Genomic DNA, 18631 nt, shown 5'->3' with positions numbered 1-18631 from the left:
AAAATTGCATGTACCATATTAAACTGCTCATGGTAACAAACTATGATAAGGAGCGACGCGGCTCAACAGTAACCGAATCTCTAGGAAATGGAACTTTGGTATCAATAGATACGTCAAAAGAATCAGTTTATTATGCTGATTCAAAATATATATGATTAATTACGTTTAATGCTACCCATTAAAGGATACAAGCGCAAGAAAATTTGCCTTGTTTTTGGGAAAGGGAGGAAGCACCCCTTAAAGTCAAGGAATTTTAACAAAAATCATACCGTAAAGATTCAGCGTATCAGAGAATCAAAAACGGTGGGTCAGAGAATGGCGTACGGGCATTATCTCAGAAAGAGCCCAGAGGATCCAGTTATAATACTAAAGGGAGGGGGGTGCTTAAGGATCAAGTGGACCTTGAACTTTGACTTAGGGAGGGTCAGAGGCAAATAGAAAGTCGCTGAGCATCCCGGTTATCGAATTTCATACCTACAACATTTCAAGGAGGACACAATGGGATTGAGCTAAAGCTACAGGTATTTTGGAGAAGGAGAGGAAGCAAGGGGACATCATATTTTGTATTTAGAAATAAGGAATGTGGTGGCCAAAAAATGAGCTTTTTGATCGGTCAAAAATTTTTGGAACTATCAGCCAAACTGGAACTTAAAATCTGTCCACAATGAAGTAGTGAGGTAAATCAAAGGAATAATATACACCGAGGCTATAAACAATTTTATTCATCCTAGTTGTGACTTTAATTTACCTTCAATGATTTTGATTAACTCTAGTTCAAAAGATTAAAACGAACATATTCCGTCTCTCCAATCAGGTGAAATATTGAAAATGACGATCAAGTTTCTTGGCCAGGTCGACTCCTGCAACCTTTGGCTAAATTGGTTTGTGATGCACAAAAATGGGTAATATTTTCTGGTAGGTTCTTAATTTACAAGTTATGTAGAAACGGCCCGGTAGGCGTTAACGAAATAATATTCTGGAGATTGGTTATATTTATTTACAACACCTGAAACTGGGTCAACAAATTTTATTTTCACAGATTGGATCAGACTTACTGTTCACTTGGACAGAGAATAGATAGCCTCAATAAAAACAAAAGCTATTGCAGAAAACGTTGTATTGATTTATGTCGCCCAAAATTCTTTTTAATAAAAGACTTCGACATCCGTTTATTAAAAGAAATGAAACAGTTACAATTAAATATATTAAGCCATATAACATAAAACACATAACTCTTATCAGATTCTTCTAATAAGAGGTTGGATTAAGATAGTGTTTACTCGAGGGTTTTCCAGTTTGGAGATTAGGATGGCTTCAGTAAAACTACGATTATTCCAAAGTTTTACTGAGTTTTAAAATTATTCTGAAATTTCAGTTACAACATTTTAATCATTGGGCAGAAGAACTGAAAAACCTTAGAGAAGTTAATTTCCAAAAATTAACGAACAATAATAAAACTGCGCAAATTAAAAACTAGCCGGGATTAACTTTGGAAAACATTTTACAAAAAAGAAGTTTGCCAAAGAAAAGCAAAGAGCCATATTAAAACCTAAGACGTAGAAAAAATAACTAGCATAATCACTTAACCTCAAAACAAAGAGGATGTTTTATCAATGTACTATCAATGGCTAAATGAAGCCCAAATATCAAATTTCTTTTCGATTATGTGGGTTACAAATTTTCAGGTAATGTGGAGGACCTTATTCTCAAAATTGTGGCAGATTTGGTATGAGGATGAATCTATGAAGAACAAACGAAAAAGTCAAACAAAAGGCTAAAAAAGCCAAAAAACTTTACCCAAAAAGGTAAAATACTCGTTTTAAAAGAAATAATAATAAAAAAAGTACGCGTACTGTTTTCTTCATTGTGGCAGGGGTGAATTTAATTTTCCTTAAAGTATTCCATCATCCTTGGAAAAAGTAAGCTTTTATTGAAACTTATTTGATGCATTATTTTTTTCTTTTTTGTTAAAAAAAAAAATCTAAAAAAGCCAAAAATTTAGTGCCCATTATGGTCACTAATCAAGGGAGCTCAGTTTAGTTCGTCACTTGCTTACTAAATACAGCAATATACAGATGTAAGTAAGTAAGTAAGTAAAATATTTATTAGCCGTATTTTTCACATGGAACAAAACGGAGTACAATGAAAAAAAAAGAAAAGAAAAAAGAAGAAGTTACGAGGCGCCATTCGTATTTTCCTTGGCGGAGTTCAAAGTCGTCATCCTTTAAAGCATCACCACAAATATTCGACAGGAAGTTTTTCCTTTCTTCTGCGGTAACAACGGTAGGAGGAGGCCTTTTCAAGACTACTGAGTAAGACGGAGGAGAAGGAGTAGACTCATTAGCTTGAGCAGCAACAGGGTTGTCTTTAGGCCACGGTAATGGTTTCTGGTTCAAACGGTCAAGAAGGCTATTGAACTTGCGATTCATCTCGTTGACAGTGGACACCACACAAGGAGCGATCTCTTCATTGCAGGCCGGAACTTCTTGGGGCTCAAAAATAACGAACTCAGGAAGCTGTATCTTTTCTTTGGCACAGCGAGCGAACGTCTTCGCAATGTCCATCAAGTTATCCTCGTCCTTAACGTGTCCCTAATTCTGACTTGCGATAGATAATCTCTTTTGCTTCCAAAATCGCTTCACGGCTGAAAAACTCGAGTCCTCGCCTAGTAAAAACATTTGTTTTCACACCTGCTATCATAGCTCTTGAGATAAAATTCAGTACTGCATTCCACACTAGGTTATCACCCATTTTACTGGTGGTTTCCTTAGGAGAAAAGTAAGGGAAGTGTTGAGGGTTGGTTACCTTGTCCCATCAATTTAAGGGGCACACCCGGCGGGTACCACGGCTCTTGCTACCAACTCACTCACCCCCCTTCTGCTTACCTTTCTCTCACCACCTCTATCGCAGCGTGATTGCCTTTAAAAATCGGAATTCCTAATTATATTCACTACTTGAAGGCTAAATTCAGTGTCTAATTTCTAGCTAAAAACTAGTCAGACAGGTTTCATAGATGCTGACACCTTGATAAACCGTCACACAAGTTTTAACTAAACCTGAGATGTGTATATCGTAACTGAATGCAGAGTTGACAAGGAGATAAAATGGATTCGAAAATTTCCACTACCAGAAAAAATGGAAATTATTTCCATGAACCGCGAAGAAACACGGCGAACCTACGCAAATCTGTGTTTAGTATCGAAACAAGCCAGTCTTTCCAAGATCCAGTATACTGAATCGCGTCATACTCCAGTGATCGAGCCAAATGAAATCAAAGGAGAGAACTAACGCTAAAAGGCCTAAGGGCTTAAAGCCTTGTTCTAGTTTTAGAAGTATATTATCTCTTCTGCATGAAGTTAACCAGCCATGCTTTGGATCAAGTTTCAATAGAATAGCCTGAGCCTGTAAGCATACAATAATGCCATGGATTCGCAAAGCGAGGTAATTGCGAATACGGTATTTATTATAGAGATATCACAGTGGAAATTCTAAAGAGGAGTTTATGTACCTTCATTTTATCATTTTATCTCTGATTGAGTCTGAAAAAGTATTTTGAATCGCTATCAATCGTAAATATAATAATGGCTGAAAGAGAAAATATTTGTGAGCCTTGCTCTAGATTTTAAAATCGAATGTTTCTTAGTTGTACTGGCAACTAATATAAATGCAGTTTTAAAGGCAAATGTAATTTTAGTTGCAGTTTCCTCGGAATATTCTCCTTAATGATTTCCCTTGGATTTCATCAGAGAGGTATATTCTAAAGAAATTGATGCAAAAAATCGCTTAAAACTGTGAGCTTAGAAATTCAAAGCACAGTATTAATCTGTTGTCAATACTAATCTGTGACATTTTGTTGGAGTAGCAAAACTAAATTAAAGTGTGAAGTGATATTAATACACTAACAATTATTCTTTCATCCTGGAGCAATACCGCTATTCTCTCTATGATAGACTCGTCGTTATTAAATAATAAAAAAAAGTTTTCCAACTGAAAGTAAGGAGCAACATTAAAACTTAAAAGGAAAAAAAATTATCACTTATATGAACGGGGTTGCCCCCTCTTCAAAAACTCCATCTTTACGCTGAAGTTTTTTAGTACTTTTAAAAAACCTTCTTATTGTTCTAATTAAATGATCATCGTGTTCCATGAGTCGTTCTTAAAGATTTTGGAAAAAGTTCAAACTTTATCATAAAGAGCGAGATTTTGAGGAGGGGGCAACCCCATTAGCATACATAATACTTTTTTTGGTTTTAAGTTTCAATGTTGTTCCTTACTTTCGGTTGAAAAAAACTTGTTTTGTTTACTTTCTGATTGTTTTAGAAATAGTGTCAGGAAATTTAGACCCAAATCCAGGAAGAAATACCCCTCCCCGCGGATATATCCTCTAGACAATTCAATCCTGGTGAGAATTTACCCTAGAAAATTACCCTTAACAGCTCTACGCGCATAATTGAGACGGAAAAGAGAAACCAAGACACATAAAAATAAGTTTGAATAGGAATTCTGGGAAATTCCTCCAGTGTATCATTTTCCCCTCCCAAGTTCACCCCCTGGAAACTTACTTCCTCATGGAAAATTACCCCATGGAAAGACCACCAGCACAAAATTCTCCCCCCCCGCACCCGAAAATGTATGCGTAGTTTCCAATAACAAATACTATGCATAAATAATAGGCAAATTTTATAACATAAGGACTTTTCCCCTGGGGTAAGGCGGGGGGGTTTCCTTCTTATATCGAAAGTCATAGTTATCGTTTCAATTATAATGAACAAAATGCCTATCCCAAAATTTTGATCACGATTTTGGGGGAAAAAGTGGAGGAAGAGGGCTAGTTGCCCACCAACATTTTTGCTCACTTAAAAAGTGCACTAGAACTTTTAATTTTCGTTTGAATGAGCCCTCTTACGATGTTCTAGGACCAATGGATTGATATGATGACCACTGGAAAAAACAAATAAACATCCGTGATCCTTCTTCTGGTAAATTTTTTTTAAAAATCCATATTTTTGCAAATAGGAGATTGAAACCACTACAGTAGGGTTTTCTGATACGCTGAATCTGACCAAGTGGTTTTCATTAAGACTCTATGACTTTTAGAGGGCGTTTCCCTCTTTTTTTCAAAAATCAGACAAATTCTCTCAAGCTCGTAACCTTTAATGGGTGAGGTTAAACTGAATGAAACTGATACATTTGAAAACAACATAATAAGCCAATTCTTTTGTTATATCTGTCGGTAATGGTGTTTTTAGAGTTTCGGTTATTATTGTTCCAGGTCACTCCATACTTACAGTTCGTAACCACAAACTGCTTGATAATCCCTGAACCCAAGTCACATTGTTGGTCCATTATTTGAGATTAAATAAAAAAAAAACAAGTTTTTTTAACGGAAAGTAAGGAGCAACATTAAAACCTAAAACGAACAGAAATTACTTCGAATATGAAAGGGACTGCTTCCTCATCAACACACCGCTCTTTACGCCAAAGTTTGACTCTTTCTCTTAACTCTAATTTTTAAATAGTAATTTTAGCTTAAAGCGCGGGGTGTTCATGAGGAAGCAGCCCCTTTCATATACGAAGTAATTCCTGTTTGTTTTAAGTTTAATGTTACTCCTTACTTTCCGTTAAAAAAAAACTTGTTTTTTTTTTTTATTTAATTTCTGAATGTTTTTGAATCAATGCATGTTTTGATTTTGGCTCTCCGCAGATGAATAATTAAAATGAAATTTCATATTTATTTTTTGGCCAATTGGCTTTCTCGTAGTTTTGATCAAATGATTATGAGAAAAAAGGAGCGGGGGAGGAGGCCTAGTTGCCCCTCGATTTTTTGGTTACTTAAAAAGGCAACTAGAACTTTTAGTTTTTTACGAATGTTTTTATTAGTAAAAGATATACATAACTTACAAATTGGCTTACTTAACTCTTCTGTATTCTCATGTTTTCATTACGTATAGGAAGGGGTTCACCCCCTCGTCAGTACCTCGCTCTTTACACTAAAGCTTAAATTTTGTCCCAATTTCTTAAGAATGACCCCCTGAATCACAAAAGCCGTAGAATAAATAGTTGAAATTACTAAAAATGTTTTAGCGTAAAGAGCGAGGTATTAGGAGGAGGTGATCCACCCATTATATGCGTAATAATTTCTGTTCGTTGTAAGTTTTAATGCTTCTCCTTACTTTCGGTTGAAAAACTTTTTCATATTTATTTTTTCAATGTTTTTTTTTTAAATAATGCTATAAAATCCTGCGCTCCCTTCATGAAACTTTTCTTCCCCCATGACAAATTCCTCCAAATAAAATTCCCCCAACATATCCCTCTCTTCTCAACCCCCCCCCCCCCGACTTAAAAATCCCCCATAAAACGTCTGTGCACTTCCAAATAACCATTACTATATGTAAGCACTGCTCAAAGTTTGTAACTTGTGGCCCCTCCCACGGGGACTGTGGGGGAGTAAGTCGTCCCCAAAGACATAGTTATAAGGTTTTTTAACTACGCTGAATAAAATGGCTTTCTCAGAATTTTGATCCGGTGACTGGGAAAATAATTAGCGTAGGAGGGGGCCTAGGTGCCCTTCAGTTTTTTTGGTCACAAAAAGGGCACTAGAACTTTTCATTTAGTTTGAAATCATTACCGAAAATCCATAATTATCGACGAATGATTTTAGTTTTCGCATTTGCTCTTCCATCGTTTTTACCAGTTTCGTATTTAGTTTTCGTTTTAGCTTAGTTATTCATTTAGCACTAAACCATTCACTTAATGTACATGGTCCCACTTACCTTATTCGAATTATTGAGGGATATTTTCAAAATTACATAGAGTTAGGAAAAATTCATTTTTTATTATTTTTTTCTTTCATTAGAAAAATAAACAGACTGAAGCAAAGTGTCTAGGATAGCACTAGGTGTTTACATTTGTAATATAATTTCAATTTCCAGAGAAATGAATTTGGCATCAGCTCTTCTGGTCATATACCTTAGTGCAACAACCTCACAACCAGCAAAAGTTTTAACAGAGAAAACTAAAGTTGGCCGAGTGCCTCGGACGACACGTACTAGAAGTTTAGTGAGGTACCGATTTTCTTCAAGACTAGCCCCTTACTTCAAGCGAAGCTATATTTTACCCGAAAGAGCAGAAGATCTGGCCTTAGAAGAGCTACTTAAAGATGAATCTGAAGGTAACAACTTTCAACAAGAAATTTTAACTTAATATAAAGTATAAATAATCTAAAAATGCTGGTTTACGATTACTTTGCAGGCTTATAGAAAATTAAATACAATAAACTATTTTAATTTTTGACGTCGAACAACGAACAACGAATGTTGTACCAGTTGCGTTAGTAATGTTTTTAACGTGTTATAAATCAAATTGCTGCTAGTCTAACTGAGCTTTTGATAAGACGTCAGAGCTGGGTGATGTAGGTCTTTAAATTGGTCATTATTTTATAAAATTTTTCAAATTGTTTGTCATTATGTAGCGCTGAATTCGCTTCTTTACGTGACATCGTTTTAAAAATACATTCTTTTGCTTATTTGGTTTTATTAAAGGTGTTTTACTTTTCGTTAAATTGTAGTACTAATAGAAAATAATTAATTTCATTATAAAATCTTGTCATATAGGTTTGCAAGACTAAAGAAGGACCATTTTTCCGGAACTACTAAAGAAAATAAAATGTTTTCAATTAAACCAGACTAGAAGTAGTTACTGATATTTGGACCAGTCTTACCTAGCAGTGCTGCTGGACTTAGAATATTTTGAATTAGCCTAATTCACAAGGACCTTCAAGCTTGGAATATTTTAGATCAGCTAAGACGAAAAGGACAAACCAGGTCTGAAATATTTTTGATGAACCGACTACAGCCCTCTGAACTACCTCATCAAGATCAAAATTTGTATTGGGACTCGCAACACTTTCTATGATTGAACTTTTTTTCAACCAGTTTGAGCTCTGGCATATACCAAGAGCCAAGGGACATAAAATAAATTAATACAGTCTATTGATGATCAGGGAGAACTTCAACCATCTATTAAACAAGAAGAATGATGTCTTGCTGCCCATCAAACTTTTAATGCTCTGTTAGATATGTCATATGGTACTCTTTCTCCATTATCCTCCTTTTGTGACTATAGGCTACTCAGGTGAATTTTTAGATGAGAGCAGTGGTGAATCTGATTTTTTTTGCACCCGGGTCAAAATTTTGCCCCCGTTTTTTTCTCTCAAAAATTTTAGGCAAAATTTTAGCAAAGTTCTCATTTATTAACACAGTTTTCCATTGATAAAAAATTTTTTTATTTATTCGTACTTGACTTTTCTTCCTTGATACGGGACAGAATATGGAAAAAAAATTAGACTCATTTTGCTTATAATTACTGCAAACTGCGCCCTCTGCTTTATTTTAAGAAAAATTAAACTTCAAAATTATAAAATGATTATGAATATTAGATATTTATTTTTAATTTTGCGCCCCTAGAATTTCGTCACCTGGGCAAGTGCCCCTTTTGCCCTCCTAAAACCGCCCCTGGATGAGAAGCTATAAACAACACACTCTATGTCTTATCCCAGAGATCAACAACCTTATTAGGCGAGGAAAAATGAGAGCTTATTTCCCACCATAGTGTCAGCTAGCTTAGAAAAATCATTACCTTTACTGCTGTGTTAGTATTGTAATTTGCCACGCTCTATTAGTATTTAGCTTACCTTGTCATTCTCGGGTCCAAAGAAGAGGAAAGATATCATATGTGCTACATGAACTTTATTAATCCTGTCATTACTGACTTAATTTGAGCTTATCCTTTACTGTTCTCTTAGTTTCATTATTATAAATTATTACCCATGGCAATAAAGCCTACTTTTGGACTGATAAAAACACAATTGTTTTTTTTCGCTGACCACTAATTCTTGGTTAGTAGACTTGGGTATGTCATCTGTCTATGGTACAATACTTATTTTGAAAATTTCAAGGGGTTAACAGCTAACTTATTCCGGTGCATATTGGACAAGCTACTCTCAATCATCGACCACTGCAAAAAAAATTTCTGGCAAGATGGTATTTTTTATTTGGTAGAAAGGCATTATCTTGAATAAATCAATGGCTTGCAATGACTTTGAAATTGATTTTGTGGTTGGAGGATCAAAGTGGTACAATGGTTTCTCAAATAAATTCTCGATCCCGGAAAATTTTGATTGCAAAAGAAGGTGTGTAGCACCCTACTGTAACTGGAATCATAAAACCACTTCTGTTCAGAATGATTGGAAGAGCAAAATGTATGCATGGCCCCAAATACGCCTAATTGGTCCTACCAACAGGTATTTGTAGATAGATAAGTATGTGCATCAAATTTCCTTTTTCAATTTCATGTGCCCTTTCTCTGGCCATTGAACCAAAGTGACCGGAGGCACTATAGATTTACGGGCCAAGTACCCTGAGCAAAAGTGACAGATGGGGCCAGATTTTCAATGGTAAAAAGTTTTTTAGACCGCAATGCCTTTTTGTCTGGTTTTCTGCCTTTTAAAATGAAATATAAATATAATAACAAGCTAATCCTTTAAATAAGACCGTCAACGTTGAGAAAAAAACTGTGATTATTTTGGCTTTACATCTAGAGGTGAGCAAAACACAAAGGCTATACAAAAAAAAAAAATGAAAGTATCTCATATTTGATAAACTGCAATTGCTGTCTTAAAAAAAAATCTGATATGACGATTCAAACAAATTATAGATCCAAAAAAACACTATATAATATTGATGTTTTATTTTATTTTAGTGATTTTCAACAGCATGCATAACTTCCAAACCCAGCATACTTTCGGTACAAAAGTTCCTGGAATCACTTTAAATTTGACAGGTTGGTACCCAGAGACAAGCAAATGCTGTCCAAGAAATTTGGGACTGTTGGCCGTCTTGGCTCTAGCTAGGTTAACAGTTTCACTATTTAGGGATTGCTCCTCTATTATGGAGTAACTTATGAGCAGTATTCGCAAGGCCCGTTTATCTTCAGAATTTGTGCTAGTATTTGGCTCGAGACATGCAATTGAAGGTGACCATAACCTGTTCCCTACTCTATCACAGAGAGTTGTGTATAACTAAAACAATAGAAAACATGGACTAGGCGTCACACAATTGCGCTAATTGGTCTACCTTTTATTCGATTCCTGGAACTGGAATCTTCAGGCATAATAGCTACGTGAACTTCAAAATAATGCAGCAATGCAATAACGTTGTTTTGCAACTATTATTACAATGTTTTGCGGTAATGGGAATGGTATACATAGAACCAAATGGGTCTTGCCACCAATATGTTTTATGAACTAATAAAAGATGCCATGTTTAGAGGCAAATTAGTGTAGGCTTAGCCTTTGTGTGTTCCCTTAAAAACAAAAACATCATAGATTAAATTAGGATTTATGTTTTAAGGGAAAGGTGACGCAGCATTAGCTTGTCTGATTGGGGAATTTCTGAAATAAAGCAGAAATTTAGCAAAACAGCATATTTGGAGACCACCTTTAACAAACTTGATAGTATTTTGAAGAAAAAATGATTCTTTAAACATATCATTTTGAAAGTTTCGAACTCTTTTGTGAGTAAAGCCAGCCAAACGTAGCTTAAAAAAAAAAAACATTACCCAGGCATGGTTTTACCAAAGTCCACCAATCGCAAAATTTCGAGTAGTCTTTTTGTTGTTGACATCTTTGGATCATTGATTTAGAGGTTGTTTTTATTTTAGATAGTCAAGAAAAACTAAACACGATATCTCAACAAAATAGTGAAGAAGATAAAGATAATGAAAACGACGCCACGGAAGAAGAAGAAAACGAAGGAGACGAAGAAAAGGAAAAACATAGACTCTCTTCAAAACATTCATTCTTCGCATTCAACGATCTTCCTTTAGCATGAACCTTACGATGGATCCCACAGCGTCCTGTTCGGGAAGCATTTATAAAATCTTCCAGACAAAGGTTTGGGTACCTACAACCAAAGGATGATATTCTCCGAAGATATAAGAGAAGAAGAGGCATATATCCATACGTTGAAGAGGTATTAGTTAAGTACGAGCGTTAGTGAAAACACACAAAAACAAAAAAATTTTAGAAGTGTTTTAAGTTCAATATTATATTTTTAGATTCGTGCCTATTAACCTTCTATTCAGAGAAATAAACCGACTGGTTTTCAGGGCTAGCCTCCCTCGGGAGACCAATCAAGCTGGAGGCTGCTCCTCGTAAAGCTATTCTACAAGTACTCTATGAGGGGTGTCTTCTCTTGCAGGTAGTCTAACGGTACCGTGCTTCTACCTGCTCGTCATATTATTTTAGCAAGCGACGATACTAGTCGAGATAGTTGATCAGTGGAAGGGAGATAGATGCACTTGTAGAAAACAGCCATAGGCACCACACTAAAATCTCACTTAGAGGTTGTAATGGTACCCAATCGCTGTTACAGTTTAGCCTTTACGTCTTCTGGAGGGGTGCCAACAGGGCTTTAAAGAGCCCTTGTAAAAATTGGACAGCTATATTTGACAAAAAGGCTGTACAGGACTTGCACAAACTCATCTTAGATTACTTTTGCGAAGAGTTTATCAGCCACAATATTTGTCTATATTTCACCATACGTTATTTTATTCTTCTCAATCGCTCTCTCATTATTAATATATATTAGCTCCATAAATCTTACATCGTTTTTTGTGGCCCATTACAAATCAATTTCCCCTATTTTCTTTTAAAATATTTTTTCCTTCTGTTTTTCTCTTCTTCTTGCACCTAAACTATTCTCTCTTGATTTTGTCTTGTTCACTTTACAGCTAAAACTGACCAGTTATTCTTTTAGTGTTATTGTTCATTTACTACTAAACTGGAGACAACTCTTTCTTCTCCATATGAATACCCTTTCTATGGCTATTCCTTTTGCATGCATTCAGATCCTCTTATTTTGCATCAATTTTCACTCCTCTTACTTGATTAGTTTAGCCTATTTTCTAACTTAAAGGAAAAAGTGCACACACACACTAACACGAACGCTTGGTTTGATACAGGGTGCCACCATAAATAAGAACTTTTGAACAATTCTATAAAACCAAGAGTAACGGAAGTAGTATTTAAAGTTGCGCCTTTTTCATTAGATAGATGGTCATTGGTGTCCAACATGCTATATGGAATGTATGGGAAAACTGGAATGAACGACGAGATCTTGAGATGCCAGGGTATCCCACAGAAACCAAGATCCGTTGTTAAATCGTACCCCTTTGTTGTTGTGTGGATCAAGGCTTCTCCCTCTGCTTTTTGTTTTGTATATTTATGCTAGCTACTAAAATATGCATGAAGCTCAAAGAAACAAAATCAAAAGAAATCAAAGACTTTGATTCCAAATGACACAACAGCTAAACACGCAAAAACCTGTTTTTAGGTCGCGGGTGGGGTGGGGGGGGGATTAAAGTATAAATAAACGCAACAAATAGACGAATTATGTTAAAATGTGGGACAATTTATAATTCATGTTATATTTTATATTTATAATTCATTATATTTTAGGAAGACAGGGGCCCAAAGATGTCCTTGCTCTCTTTTTTAGATCTGGCAATAATTATCACATAAAAACAAACTGTGGTAATCAAGAGGAGCTATGTTACACCCCTCTGTCTCACCTGATTGTCCCATATGAATTTGGATTAATTCAATGCATTCACTCGTTTTCAGACGTTGACTTTATGACCCAGAGTCAGTTTAGAAAAAAATTCGCTGTTACTTAGATTTTTGTTGTAAATGCTGCTAACTTCCGCGTAATTTAAAAGTGAATGTAATATTTTTATTTCCCTGCTATACGAAATAAAATTTTGCTCAGCTCAGCCTTTGAAGAGAGCTTAGCAACAACGGCAAAATTGATTCTGAGCCTGATCTCCTTTTGATTCTTTTTTTTAACTCTGAAGCTGTTACTTTATTTTGCTCAAACAATTTGGTTGCCCGAACATTCTTAAATATTTGAACTTTCAGAGAATCATCAGGTTTCTCCTAAACTGAAAAAGTTCGATCTTTGGTGACTTCCCAGTACTATAGTTTTTTCCCTATAGTTATATTATTTACATATAGTTTTCCCAGTACTCATTTGACGGGCAAAATCTATGAGTGGTTTTCAATCAGAAGTGAAAGTTCTTTTATTGTGCTCACTCATTATCACTCTTTATGTTAAAAACTTTATTTAAATGTTCCAAATTGATATTTGATTTACACTATAGGCACACCTGTCATTAAAAAAAAAAAGCAAGATTTACTAATGACGTGTGATTTTTATAAATTTTATTGTAATAAAGAAGAGAAAAGTCGAAATGACAAGATATTGGTTTCAAAGCTTGCATCAACACTAATTTTAAATATTGCCCACTAACACTGTGTTTTTATACTTTGCCAGTAAAAACTGTTGTTCTAAGCTCCAATCGCTTCTAATTTCAAGTATTGCTCCTTAAATCTTGACCGTGATTGGTCAATCATATAGTTTTACTAGGCAGCTTAATACTGATCATTTGAGAGAAATATATAGGGGATACATAATTGGTATCATACTCATGGGTAGTTTGGATTTTTATCGACTAGCATAACCATATTATGGCCGAGGTATAAAAATTTTGACAAAAAATGAGAGACGTAGACTATTTTTCGGATTATTTCAAGTAATTTCAGTCATGTTTCAGGGCAGCAAAACATCTTCAGGACGCCGTTTTTTCAACCTTCAAGAGAAAGCTAAAAAGTCTATTGCAAAACCTAATGAACCTATGGATTGGTCAGACTATTTTGGCATCGATAAAAGAGATGTCATTGATGATAATGCAAATGAGAGATTGAAACAAATCACATTTCGGTTAGCCTCAAATTCTTATTCATCAAGGAGGCACACTCGTGCCTCTATAAAGAGGCGACACACGACAATGTTAAGCGATCTTCGGTTCCAGTGGTCGCAGACGGATGGGGAGGGATGCATTTCGTAGCCCGAGCTCCAACTAAGAAACCTGCAAAATTTCATCCCCCTCCAACTTTTTCTTCATGGGGAAAATCTGGCCGAAAGTTTCGACCTGTCAACCCAAGCCCCCCTTTAACGTTGTCCGATCGGGCTGAAATTCACAAGTTAAGGTCCCCTAGGGCCCAGGAGCTTATCCGCGAAATTTCAGTTTGATCCGATAACTCCTTCCCGGTTTTCCAGAAACCACGCATAGCCACTTAAAATTCATTTACTTTTTTTTCTAGACGCCTACAGGTCACATCCGACATCGGATCTGGGTGTACGAAGACTCATTCGATGCGGAATTCTCCGAGTAAGTGCCCATGAAAGTTTCGTAGGAAAATCTTAACCCCCCGAAAGTTTCGACCCTCCAACCCCCCCACCCCTTTTAACGTTGTCCGATCGGGCTGAAATTCACAAGTTAAGGTCCCCTACGGCCCAGGAGCTTATCCGCGAAATTCTCTCCATAAGAGCCCATGTTAATTTGAAATTTTTAAAAGCTATTGAGAAGTTATATTTACACACATGCAAGTTATTAGCTCAGTTGGTAGAGCGTGAGACTTTTAATCCTCGGGTCAAGGGTTCAAGTCCCTTACGGGCGGTTTTTTTAACAACATCAAAAAATTTTGATAACACCTGGACAGCTTATCATTTGAGAGACGAGGAGTACAGGAATTATTAAATTACATCCACCATGGATTGTAGAAAAACGTACAGAAATAATATGAAAAAAACTTCGTTTTCTTAAAGAGTTAAAGAGGCTGCGTCCCAAAGTCGAACCTTAAAACGTACAGGAATTAGAAGAGGCAGTTGGGGGGCTGCCGCCCCCCAAACCCCCAGCTTTTAAAGACTCTTTTGTACAGGTTTTTTGTTTTTTTGCTAACCCCCAGCTCTTGGCTTTGGAAAGGCCCTCTTTTAATTAACAAAAAATTGAAATGAATGAATAATGGAATAACTTCGAAAAATGTTAAACACAAGAGGACAGGAGAACCATTGCGCCGAAACTAGTAATTAGTAACAATGAAGTCCCCCCCCCAAAAAAAAAACCTGTACAAAAGAGTCTTTAAAAGCTGGGGGTTTGGGGGGCGGCAGCCCCCCAACTGCCTCTTCTAATTCCTGTACGTTTTAAGGTTCGACTTTGGGACGCAGCCTCTTTAACTCTTTAAGAAAACGAAGTTTTTTTTCATATTATTTTCAAATAAGTTGGTGCCACAGCCGCTCACATGCATACGCATTTAACACATAGGCTTGAAAAAAGTTAAATGGAACAGAAGTGTTCGCCAGTGTGTTGGCCTTAGGGGACTTAACGCTGTAACTTAATGTGTTTCGTGGGGGAAGTAATGGTTGAAAAAAATTTAGGTAGAGATCAGTTGCAACGATCTTTTTTTTGCTTAACTAAAAAAAAACTTTCTCCACAAAATAAGCTTTTCAAAGAAAAGTAAAGAACTCTGTTAAGCCAAAAATGAGCAAAAATAAAATCAAATAATCTGCCAAGCGCAAAACTACCACAAATCATCATCGACAAATAAATGAAACCCAAAAGGAACAGAAATTATAATAAATAACCGAGTCAAACTAAGAACGAGCAGAAATTAACATGAGTAGGGCTCAAAAGCCCTATGCCTTCCCAAGGCCAGAACATCATTTACACTTTACTGAAAAAGTACAAATGAACGTTCATTGTCAGATTAGTTCAAATATGCTGATATTTATTGCTTAGAATGTTAATCATACTTGATTTATTGAAATTATAAAGTGGTGTTTTCAAAGAAAAGTAAAGAACTCTATCAAGCCAAAAATGAGCTAAAATAAAATAAAACAATCTACCAAGCACAAAACTACCACAAATCAACATCGACAAATAAATGAAACCTAAAACAAACAGAAATTTTAATAAATAACCGAGTCAAACTATGAACGAGTAGAAATTAACATGAGTAGGGCTCAAAAGCCCTATGCCTTCCCAAGGCCAGAACATAATTTACACTTTACTGAAAAAGTACAAATGGATGTCCATTGTCAGTTTAGTACAAATAAGCTGATTTTTCTTGCTTTAAAAAAACTGAAAAAAAAATCAGTTAAGTGCAAATTATGTTCTGGCCTTGGGAAGGCATAAGGGTTTTGAGCCCTACTCATGTTTATTTCTAATCGTTTTGAGTTTGACTCGGTTATTTATTGTAATTTCTGTTCGTTTTGGGTTTCGTTTATTTATCGATACTCATCTACTAGTTGTCCTAAAAAATAAAACTTGGTACAATTTGCAAAAAAATCTTGGAAAATAATGAGCTAAAGAAGAGGGCTGATCGCCCTCCAATCACTCTTGACTCTTGAAAAAGGTACTAGAACTTTGATTTGCAATCAAAATAGCTCCGTCAAAATTTCAATGATATTACTAGCCATGATACAGCAGAGCAGCGCTGCCTGTGATATTGCTTATATGTCCTATTAATTCTTACATAATCAGTTTTTTCGTTTAATTGAAACTCTTCCTGAGCATTTCAACTTTAAGCCCTTAATGTCATTAGTTACACTAACCGTAAAAGTAGTGTCAAAAGTTTACACATTGTGTCTTCTGGCTAGTTCAATATCTGTCACAACTTACCCTGAAGGGTCTAACTTAAAAATGTAAGCCGTTATTGCGATATTGCTTTGTCGCCTCATTGAAATTCTACATGATCATAGTTCGTTTTGATTTAGTTCAACTTCCGCCCAAATATTCCTTGAAAGCTTCACCTTAGTACCCTTGGCTTGTTTAGTAGTAGTAGTAGTAGCATTAGTAGCAGTATACACATGGCAGCATTTTTCAACATCCCCTTAAACACAGGATGAAATTTTTAACTTAATACCATCAACCGGTCCTGAAGCATTGCTGATACGTCCGCTTGACAACTTATGTGGGCATAGTGAGTTGCGATTTATTTCAACACAATTACAATATTGCCCAAAACTTTCGCCTTAATACCATTAGGTTTATTAGTCAAAGTAGTAGTAGCACCATTAGTTATAGTACTATAGGTACTCAACTAAATGCAATTAACCATTGGTATGATATTGTCGATTTGCTCTTTTGATAACCTGTATATTCATATATTTCTTGAAATTTTCATCTTAATGCTTTTAATTAACTATCTTAATTGTAGAAGGTGACTTACGACCCTGTTTGCAGATATTAAGCGCGGTAAGTGCTGTAACATACCGCTTGCCGATCGTTTTTTTAGTTATCGCCTTTGTTAAAGACGGGTGTCAGGAACGACTCGTAGTTATAAGCCAATTGGGCCTCATTAGAATTTATATTTGTTGTATATGTGAACCACTAACTTTGATATTGATCATGGCTTCATTGGTAGCTTGACCGTTCTTGCGTAAAAACTTATAGCCTCAACATTCAGGGTGACACTACTGGAGGCATTAAATCCAGCACCTATGGACTTGCAAGGGTTGTGAGAAAATATAAGAAATTCAGGAGAACAATTTACAACGAGATAAGCAAGAATACAAAACAAATATTTAGGAAATTCCAAAGCCTGGAAGTAATTTAGAAAAATCTGTAATAGAAATAGTTTAGAGATAGACGAAATCCAATCAGTTTCCTTCACATTTCTGTCACATACAGAATAAAAAAAAATTTGATTTCGTTATAAAAGCCATCTGTCACTCTTTACCATAACGTTTATCGTGTCTTGTTATCTTTATTCGTCCAATCTATTTTATTCTTTTTAATTGTCATGCGTATTGTGTTTTGTTTTTCGTTTAACGACTTCCATAACACGAGTTTTAATTGTATTTTTTTTTAAATAAAAAAGTTATTTATGATTGTGTAATACATATTAAATAGTTTAAACAATATTCATAACGCCGTATTTGTAAGTACAGTGTTTGAAAATGAAGCTTAGCTTTATAGTTATTCTAAAATTGAATCCTTGGTAATAATGTATATGTATAATATACATTATATGTATAATATGCATAATGTATAAGCTTTTAATTGTTTTAAAAAGCATAATTGTGGCAAAGAGTCAAACTTTAGCGTAAAGAGCGAGGGATTGCGGAGGGGACAACCCGTTTCATATATGGAGTAATTTCTGTTCGTTTTAAGTTTTAATGTCGCTCCTTACTTTCAGTTAAAAAAACTAGTTTTTTTATGTAATTTCTGAACGTTTTTGAATTAATGCATGTTTGATTTTGGCTCTCCACACATAAATTATTAAAATGAAATTTGCATATTAATTCCTTTTTTGGCTAAATGACTTCCTCTTAGTTTTGATCAGACGATTTTGAGAAATAAGGAATGGGGAAGGAGGCCCAGTTGCCATACAATTTTTCGGTTACATAAAGAGGCAACTATAAATTTTAATTTTTAACGAATCTTTTTATTAGTAAAAAATATACGTAACTTAAGAATTAACTTACGTAACAAACTTTTATATTCTTTAATTTTATTATGTATATGAGGGGGTTTGTACCCTCGTTAATACCTCGTTCTTTACACTAAATCGTGAGTTTTGTCCCAATTCTTTAAGAATGACCCCTGAATCAGAAAGGCCGTAGAATAAATAGTTGAAATTACTAAAAATACTATAGCATAAAGAGTGAGGTATTTATCTCCTCCTAAATACCTCACTCTTTATGCTAAAGTATTTTTAGAACCCCTCATA

The 18631-nt window shown here is 35.3% G+C and overlaps 1 protein-coding gene across 1 annotated transcript in view; it reads left to right on the top strand.

Moving 5' to 3' along the window:
- Positions 1-18631, top strand: part of LOC136030483 (activated Cdc42 kinase-like) — a gene marked incomplete in the record, with an annotated part of 105846 nt that overhangs the window by 85292 nt on the left and 1923 nt on the right.

Source organism: Artemia franciscana, chromosome 8, assembly GCF_032884065.1.
Source record: "Artemia franciscana chromosome 8, ASM3288406v1, whole genome shotgun sequence".
Taxonomy (NCBI): domain Eukaryota; kingdom Metazoa; phylum Arthropoda; class Branchiopoda; order Anostraca; family Artemiidae; genus Artemia; species Artemia franciscana.
The sequence above is the reverse complement of the archived record's forward strand: the minus strand, read 5'-3'. Positions and strand labels throughout refer to the sequence as shown.